Here is a 10593-nt window from a genome sequence, read left to right on the forward strand (position 1 = left end):
AGATGTTGCCGGAAACGGAAACATGGTACGTATCGGAAAATATTGTTGGAAATAGAAATATTACCAGAATCGGAAATATTGCCGGAAACGGAAATATTGTCAGAATCGGAAATATTACCGGAATCGGAAAATAATTCCGGAAACGGAAATATTAAATATTTGTTCGAAACGGAAATTAATTCCGGAATCGGAAATATTAAATATTGTTCGTATCGGAAATAGATTCCGGAAATGGAAATTTAATCGGAAGCGTATCGTACGAATTAGCATCGGACGAGGCCTGCCGGACGAAGGCCCAGCACGAAGCCAGGCCATCGCCCAGCAAGCACGCACGCCACAGCCCAGCGCGCACAAGGCCGCGCATGCGTGGGCCGCGCTGCGTGGGCTGCTGCTCGCATGCGTGGGCAACCCTTGTGGCTGCCGTGTGTGTGTGAGTTTGAGCTCATGCGAGATTCCTGAATCTGCAAGAGTCAGTGTATGATTAAATGTCTATTCCTATTGGATAAATTGATTAAGTAGAATTCATGTAGAATTCTAATTCCAATTAATTCGCATCCTACTAGGATTACGATTCCTTTTCCATAACTCTATAAATAAAGGCCTAGGGGTCATAATTTATATACAAGTTTCAAAGTATTCAAAAGTGAGTTTTTTGAGAGAAAATTAAAACCCATCTTGCCCCAAAAGTGCCGAATTTTCTGAGTACCTTAAGGGCGATTCTAGTTGGTCAATCTTAAGGCGGATCCGGACGTGCTGTGGACTTTCTACGGAGGGACGACACTTGGAGTCCTAAAAGACTTGTTCTTGTTCGGTTCGGGCGCAGCTAGGGAAGGCACGCAACAAAGAGTATGCATCTAAACTATGCTAAATGATTATGTGTAAATAATATGTTTCCTGGGTTAATGGTTGTTTCCGCATGATTTATGTAAATGTCATATGTATCATAACCTAACAGTGGTATCACGAGCCCCTTATTATTTTCATAATCTAAATTGCATGAACATGGTTAAATATTACAAATTTGCAAGAATTAAAAGGGGTGATTAATTTTCGTAATTGTTAATTAATTGCAAATTGCGTTTATTTAATTATATGTACGCAGTTTTTCGGCAGTTTCTTCATTACTCATCCGAATTGAGTGATTTTTGTGTCAATTCCGCATGTAAAAGGCATTCTAAAATTTTGACAAAAAAAGTATTTTTCTGCCGAACCCAGAATTCTCAAATTCGAAGCCTAACTATGACTTTTCGAAGGTTTTAGTTTTTCGGATGCAAAATTTCGTAAATTTAAGATGTTAAATTAAATATTTGCGATTCTTGTTGATAAATCTTGAATTTTTGATTGACCTACTGCATATGTTTAACAAGTTTGAATGCCTAGTCTTGTTAATTATGCAATCTAATTTGTAATTATGATTAATTTGTTGAAAATTAGAATAATTTAGAATTAATTTGATTTTCATAATTAATTGTAATTTAATTAGAAACCTATGATTAAAAACCACCATAAAAATTGTAAATTTACGATAAATTTTAAATTTTTATGACCTAGACTTGAATCCATATCAATCGGAAATCAATTGGATAATAAATTTTCGATTTTTCGCCCTAAAATTATGAAATTAATATTATTTATTAATTTGTCATTAATTTTAAATATAAATTTTAAATTTTTATGCGATTCGTTCAAATAACTTGCACGCACGAAGCAATGGACGCTTCGTGTTACCCTTAAGGGGTGTTGTATAATGCGGGCATGCGACGACGAGCAAGGGAGCTCGTCGCCCGTGCGGCACGAATGCAATGAGCAAGGGCGTAGTGCACGAGCGCAAGGCAGCAGCCCTGCCTTGTGTCGTGTGCCACGAGCAATGAACGGATGGGCATGGGCGAGGGGCGAGCCAAGGCAGTCGCGTGTGGGCAGCAAGCGAGCTGCGCCACAGCGCGCGCTGCCTCGCACAACAGCGCGCAACCTCGTGCGCAGCGAGCGCAAGCTCGCGTGCCACGAGCGCTGCGCACAGCATCACTCGCGCGCACAGCGCGCGACGTCGCCCGCCCAGCGAGCGATGTCGCGCACCAGCGAGCGATGGCTCGCGCGCGCGCAGCGAGCGATCTCGCGCGCCAGCGAGCGATGGCTCGCGCGCACCAGCGAGCGATGCAGCGCCCCAGCGAGCGATGGCTCGCGCGCACCAGCGAGCGATCTCGCGCACCAGCGAGCGCGGTAACGCGCGCGCGCTGCGAGCGATAGCTCGCGTGCGGTGGGCGCTGTGCGGAGGCTTGCGTATGGGACAGCAGCAGCTATGCAACGAGCGCATGGGCTGCGCGCACATGGCCAGCAATGGCTGTGTGCGTACAGCCCATGGGCGTGCAACGCGTAGGATGTTTGCGTTTCGATTAGATCGTTTTTGAATGTTTAATTTGAAAATTTCAGTTCACGTAATTTTAATTGATTTTAAAATTAATAATTTGAATTAATTTCTTGGATTTTAATTTTGAATATTATAATTATAATAAATGGCATTTATTCTAATTATTTTACTAAAATTAAAATCATAAATTAATTTAAATGTGACTGAAATTAAAATTAAATTTTTGGATTCAATTATAAATTTATATGAGCTTTAAATTTTAATTAAATTTGTATGTTTCCGGTTAGACTAGAAATACAATTTTATGTTTAAAATTAGTAAAGCATATGAATTTATTGGTTTGAGTGGGAGTGCTTTTAGTCATAAACTCTTGATTAGGTCTACAAATCCTTAAGGTTAAAACAACTCGATTAGAATTAATAAGGACTGAATAATTGGTAGATTATTGGTGACCTTGATTAATTGCTGCAAATGTTTACGTGATGCATAATGTGTTTTAACTAACCAGCTATGTGGGCCATTCATGATAATGAATGGGTGAATGGTATATATTGTATATGTACTGTTTTGCAGGTTATGAAGTGACTAGTATGGCCCAAATAGGATAGAAAATATGGTCTGCGTACCATTAATTTGAATGTAATTGGTCTAAAGCACCAAAGTTATTTTTCAATTCAAATATGGTCTGCGTACCATCAAATAGTTGTAATTAGTTATAACTTATCCTATTTGAAGAAAATGGTGCCTCCCACGGAGATTTTCAAGACGGACTTTGAAGTCAAAGCTTCAAGATGAAGTCGGGCCATACTAGATCACAAATATCTTATGCATGTTTTAAGTTATTTATTGCTTTAAATATGTCTTAAAATGCATGAGATCAAAAGCTTGATTATGTTGCATGATTAAGGATTTTAGTTCACTTAAAATCTAACCAACATAGTAAGAGCCTTAAGTTCCAAACTTAAAAATTGAGTTAAAAGGTGCCATGCCAAAATATACACTTGCTTGGATATCCTTTACATCAATCTAGTAATAGTTTTCGCTCAGCGAGGTGTTACTTATTGGTCCTAAAGGGGCAAGGTACACAAATAATTGTGAGTACATGTTAGTTTTGGTGAAACTCAACGATATAAGTAAGGAGTCCTTTTATGTCGTGGCAAATTCGATAGGTTTACCTAATAAGTTCTTAGACGTACCTATCAACCAAGAATAGTTTCTAGACTATTAGCAAAAGGCTTTTGCTTACCTAAGATGTTCTAGGATTAAGTCGACAAACTGTGCTTAGTTCTTCAATGATTTTAGGATCTTGGAATCATTTTATTCACACCTGCCGGAACACATAACTTGAATAAAATGCTTAATAAACATTGAATTATGCATGAATGCTAGAATTTAAGTTTATTAAGAGAAACTGTGAATGGTTATTTATTTGTTTATTCTTTTCAATTGTAGTTTTTAAAATGGCAAACAACAATTCATTCAACATTCGATCAATTCTCGAAAAGGAGAAGTTGAACGGGAAAAACTTCCTTGACTGGCAAAGGAACTTGCAAATAGTTCTTATGCAGGAAGAAAAGGAGTATGTCCTAGATGAGGCGATGCCCGAAGCTCCAGGCGACGGGATCACTCAGGCAGCCCTCAATCGTTGGATTGATGCCAACAAGGATGTGAAATGTCTAATGCTCGCCACCATGAGTGCGGATCTGCAGAAAACGTTCATCAACTCAGATGCTTTCACAATCATCAGTGAGTTGAAGAACATGTTCCAAGATCTGGCTCGAGTCGAAAGATTCGAGACTCATAGGCAAATTCTTGAGACCAAGCTTAAGAGAGGCGAGCCCGTAAGTCCACATGTTCTCAAAATGATTGGACTCATTGAGAATATGAGTCGGCTGGATCAGCAATTTTCTCAGGAAATGGCTATAGACACCATCCTCCATTCTCTTCATAGCGGGTATGATCAGTTCAAACTGAACTACAGTATGAATAGTCTGGACAAAACGCTCACTGAGCTTCACGGTATGCTGAAGACCGCTGAAAAGACGCTCAAAAGTGATAAGCAGGATGTGCTTATGGTGCGTGGGGGCAAGTTCAAGAAATCTGGAAAGAAGAGGAATGCTAAGAAAGGTGGCAACAAGGCCAGCCCAACTAAGCATACTGGCGCCAAATCTGCAAAGAGGAAGGTCAGTCAACCCACTTCTGAATCCGAATGCTTCTACTGCAAGAAGAAGGGGCATTGGAAGAGAGATTGCTTGAAGCTAAAGGAAGATCAGAAGAACGGAACAGTCGTTCCATCTTCAGGTATTTTCGTTATAGACTGTATACTTGCTAATTCAACTTCTTGGGTATTAGATACAGGTTGTGGCTCACACTTATGTTCCAATCCACAGGGACTAAGAAGAAGTAGAAAGTTAAGCAAGGGAGAAGTCGACCTACGAGTGGGAAATGGAGCACGGATTGCTGCATTAGCCGTAGGAACTTACTATTTGTCGTTGCCCTCCGGGCTAGTTTTGGAACTGGAAGAATGTTTCCATGTTCCAAGTCTTACTAAAAACATCATTTCAGTTTCTTGCTTAGATGCTAAGGGATTTTCCTTTATAATAAAAGACAATAGTTGTTCGTTTTATTTTAAAGAGATGTTTTATGGATCTGCTAGATTAGTCAATGGACTTTATTTATTAGATCACGACAAACAAGTATATAACATAAATACCAAAAAGGCCAAAAAGGATGATTCAGATCTCACCTATCTGTGGCATTGTCGATTAGGCCATATAAACTTGAAACGCTTAGAAAGACTTCAAAGGGAAGGAATTCTAGAACCATTTGACTTAGAGGATTATGGTAAATGCGAATCATGTTTACTTGGCAAAATGACAAAGCAACCTTTCTCTAAAGTTGGAGAAAGAGCAAATGAACTATTGGGTTTAATCCATACAGATGTATGTGGACCAATGAGTACAAATGCTAGAGGTGGTTTCAGCTACTTTATCACTTTCACTGATGACTTCAGTAGGTATGGTTATGTCTACCTAATGAAGCATAAGTCTGAATCCTTTGACAAATTCAAGGAATTTCAGAGTGAAGTAGAGAATCAATTAGGCAAGAAGATCAAGGCACTGCGGTCTGATAGAGGCGGTGAATATCTGAGCTATGAATTTGATGACCATCTGAAAGAATGTGGAATTCTATCAGAATTGACTCCTCCTGGAACACCACAATGGAACGGTGTGTCAGAACGGAGGAACAGAACCTTGCTAGACATGGTCAGGTCAATGATGGGTCAGGCCGAACTTCCATTAGAATTTTGGGGACATGCACTAAATACAGCTGCACTCACTATAAATAGAGCTCCGTCTAAAGCTGTCGAAAAGACTCCATACGAATTATGGTTTGGAAAGCCTCCAAATGTGTCTTTTCTTAAGATTTGGGGATGTGAAGTATACGTCAAACGATTAATTTCAGACAAACTTCATCCAAAATCTGACAAATGTATCCTTGTGGGCTATCCAAAGGAAACAAAGGGGTATTACTTCTACAATACATCTGAGAACAAAGTGTTTGTTGCTCGAGATGGTGTCTTTTTGGAGAAAGATCACATTTCCAAAATGACAAGTGGGAGAAAAGTAGACCTCGAAGAAATTCGAGTCGAACAACAAACTCTAGAGAATGCTCAAGATGACATTCAGGATGAAACTCAGAGATCTTTAGAAGAATCTGGTGAGAATCATGGTCAATCTAGAAATGTTACCCCGCGTAGATCGCAAAGATATAGATCTCAACCGGAAAGGTACTTAGGTATTTTGACGAACGAGAGCTATGACGTTCTATTACTTGAAAGTGATGAACCTGCGACTTACAAGCAAGCTATGACGAGCCCTAGCTCCAAGCAGTGGCAAGAAGCCATGCAATCTGAATTAGACTCCATGTCTGAAAACCAAGTATGGGATTTGGTCGATTTGCCAGATGGCTACCAAGCCATTGGAAGCAAATGGGTTTTCAAACTGAAAAAGGACAAGGATGGGAAACTTGAAGTTTTCAAAGCTAGATTGGTTGCGAAAGGTTACAGGCAAGTCCACGGTGTGGATTACGATGAAACCTTTTCACCAGTTGCAATGCTAAAGTCTATTCGAATAATATTAGCAATCGCTGCATATTACGATTACGAAATATGGCAGATGGATGTCAAAACTGCTTTCTTAAACGGCGTTTTAACAGAAACTGTGTTTATGACACAGCCTGAAGGTTTTGAGGATCCAAAGAATGCTAAAAAGGTATGCAAGCTAAAGAAGTCAATCTACGGATTGAAGCAGGCATCCAGGAGCTGGAATATACGTTTTGATGAAGCAGTCAGTGACTTTGGTTTCATCAAGAACGCGGACGAATCTTGTGTATACAAGAAGGTCAGTGGGAGCAAAATTGCTTTCCTAGTATTATATGTCGACGACATATTGCTTATCGGAAATGACATTCCTATGTTGAACTCTGTCAAGATTTGGCTTGGGAAATGTTTTTCGATGAAGGATCTAGGAGAAGCACAGTACATATTGGGCATCAAGATTTACAGAGATAGATCTAAAAAGATGATTGGACTTAGTCAAAGCACTTATATCAATAAGGTGCTTGATAGGTTCAAGATGGCGGACTCCAAGCGAGGCTACCTACCCATGTCTCATGGAATGACTCTAAGCAAGACTCAGTGCCCAAAAACACTTGATGAGCGTAGACGAATGAATGGGATTCCATATGCATCATTGATTGGTTCAATAATGTATGCTATGATATGTACACGCCCGGATGTTGCGTACGCACTCAGTGCTACGAGCAGATACCAGTCAGACCCAGGAGAGGCGCATTGGACTGCTGCCAAGAATATTCTGAAGTACCTGAAAAGGCACAAAGATGACTTCCTGGTCTATGGTGGAGATGATGAATTAATTGTTAAAGGCTATACGGACGCAAGTTTCCAAACCGACAAAGATGATTTCAGATCACAGTCTGGGTTTGTCTTCTGCCTCAACGGAGGAGCAGTAAGCTGGAAAAGTGCTAAGCAAAGCACCATTGCGGATTCTACAACTGAAGCGGAGTACATTGCTGCACATGAAGCAGCAAAGGAAGCTATATGGCTAAGGAAGTTCATAGGAGAACTTGGTGTAGTCCCCTCCATTAAAGGACCAATAGCCCTGTATTGTGATAATAACGGAGCTATTGCACAGGCAAAAGAGCCTAGACACCACCAGAGAGTCAAGCATGTACTTCGTAGATTTCACCTTCTACGAGAGTTCGTTGAAAGAAAAGAAGTCGAGATAAGCAAAATTGGAACTGATGACAACATATCAGATCCATTAACTAAACCTCTGCCGCAAGCGAAGCACAACTCGCACACTGCAGCTATGGGAATCAAGCATATTGGAGAATGGCTTTGATGTCTCTGTTTAATGTTTTAAAGTTTTAGAGTTTAAATCTTTGTAAAACATTATTGGTTAATCATTCACAATAAATGAAAGGAATTCATTTTTCCATTTAATTTGTGGTTTATTAAATGATGAGTCCCTTCAACTTGACGATATATTCAAGATAGACTGTCAGGACCAGTCCTGTGACTAAGAAATGTCTATCAAGTGAACTTGAATGTCAAAGGTTGAAAATGGTCCCTAGTCGGAGTTTTCTATAAAATTGGACGCATAGAAAACGTTAGACGATTAGAATGCAAGATGACTAGTAGTTCTGTTTCTTGAACTATGTGGACATGGCAATGTCATAATCATTTGCATAGATACTTACTTTGGGAAGACTAGTATCGGACAAGACCTATGAAACTTTACTGTAAGAGATGAAAGTCTGTCATAAGTAAATTTCATTAAATTATTAGACACTAAATCCTCAATACCTGAGTGATTTGAGATTACTTGTTTGAGAACTGGTTGCTTTGACGTTGACCAACCGTCGCACCGTAAAAGGAGGCTATAAAGGCAACGCTCAGGTAATCACCTATCAAACGAAGTCTAATCTCAAGATCGCAAGATTGGGATTGTCCTCCCATAAATCGGGATGAGATGCTTAAAAGTTGTACAAGGCCACTCGGAGAGCTAGAAACTGTGAAATGCATGGCCGTGCTCGGATGAATCATAGGCTATGATTATCTGTTTATTTGATCAGTTGAACTCTGAAACCGAGGAACACCTCTGGACATAATAAGGATGACAACTCTTACCTTATGTTCAAGAGCAAGCATCGAGCGACAAAGGAATTAGGAAATGCACACTTGTCCCTAAGGACAAGTGGGAGACTGAAGGAAATAATGCCCTTGGTCCAAGTATGCATTCTATGTTAAGTCTAATAAATGCGGTTCAGTATTAATTAACAAGTTAATAATTCAGTGAGATCAAGTGAGCTGAATGCCTAGCTAGAGGCCGCTTCAGTTCAAGTGGAATTAATGATATTAATCCACAGCTTACTCTTGACTGAACCCGTAGGGTCACACAAATAGTACGTAAACGGATCAAGTATTTAATGGCATTAAATACTCCATCTATGAATATTCGGAACCGACGGATCTTGGTTTCAGTGGGAGCTAAGATCGTCACAGGCAAGAAATGAATACTCCGGAAACGATGATATTGCCGGAAACGGAAATATGGATCGTATCGGAAATATGAATATTATCCAAGTCGTAGATGTTGCCGGAAACGGAAACATGGTACGTATCGGAAAATATTGTTGGAAATAGAAATATTACCAGAATCGGAAATATTGCCGGAAACGGAAATATTGTCAGAATCGGAAATATTACCGGAATCGGAAAATAATTCCGGAAACGGAAATATTAAATATTTGTTCGAAACGGAAATTAATTCCGGAATCGGAAATATTAAATATTGTTCGTATCGGAAATAGATTCCGGAAATGGAAATTTAATCGGAAGCGTATCGTACGAATTAGCATCGGACGAGGCCTGCCGGACGAAGGCCCAGCACGAAGCCAGGCCATCGCCCAGCAAGCACGCACGCCACAGCCCAGCGCGCACAAGGCCGCGCATGCGTGGGCCGCGCTGCGTGGGCTGCTGCTCGCATGCGTGGGCAACCCTTGTGGCTGCCGTGTGTGTGTGAGTTTGAGCTCATGCGAGATTCCTGAATCTGCAAGAGTCAGTGTATGATTAAATGTCTATTCCTATTGGATAAATTGATTAAGTAGAATTCATGTAGAATTCTAATTCCAATTAATTCGCATCCTACTAGGATTACGATTCCTTTTCCATAACTCTATAAATAAAGGCCTAGGGGTCATAATTTATATACAAGTTTCAAAGTATTCAAAAGTGAGTTTTTTGAGAGAAAATTAAAACCCATCTTGCCCCAAAAGTGCCGAATTTTCTGAGTACCTTAAGGGCGATTCTAGTTGGTCAATCTTAAGGCGGATCCGGACGTGCTGTGGACTTTCTACGGAGGGACGACACTTGGAGTCCTAAAAGACTTGTTCTTGTTCGGTTCGGGCGCAGCTAGGGAAGGCACGCAACAAAGAGTATGCATCTAAACTATGCTAAATGATTATGTGTAAATAATATGTTTCCTGGGTTAATGGTTGTTTCCGCATGATTTATGTAAATGTCATATGTATCATAACCTAACAAAAATATAATCACCAGGTTCGGATTGCCGATGGCAATCGTGATGGACCATGGGGTACAGTTTGATTGCTCGCCAGTTCAAAGTTTCTTGAGTATGTACAAGGTCAAGTTTGCCTACTCTTCTGTTTGTCATCCCCAAAGCAATGGACAGGCAGAGGCTGCCAACAAGCAGATACTGGCAGCAATGAGAAAGAAGCTAGACGACTATAAGGCTGGTTGGGCCGATATTGTTCCAGAGATACTTTGGGGAAATAGAACCACCGTTAAGGAAGCAACGGGAGAGAGCCCATTCCGTCTATGTTTCGGATCAGAAGCAGTGATACCAGCAGAAGTAGGGTTACCTACATTCAGGATCCAGCATTATGAAGAAAACAAGAACGGCAAACTGTTAAAGCAGGAGCTGGATCTTCTACCAGAGATCAGACTCAGAGCAGAAATCAGATCGGCGGCTTACAAGCAGCGCATAAGTAATGCATACAACAAAAGAGTAAAACACAGACAGCTTGAAGTAGGAGACCTGGTGCTCCGCAGAACTGCAGCTACAGGCAAGGCAAAGGTCCAAGGAAAGTTAACCCCAAACTGGGAGGGGCCTTATCAGATA

This window comes from Spinacia oleracea, chromosome 2 (assembly GCF_020520425.1).
Source record: "Spinacia oleracea cultivar Varoflay chromosome 2, BTI_SOV_V1, whole genome shotgun sequence".
Lineage (NCBI taxonomy): Eukaryota > Viridiplantae > Streptophyta > Magnoliopsida > Caryophyllales > Amaranthaceae > Spinacia > Spinacia oleracea.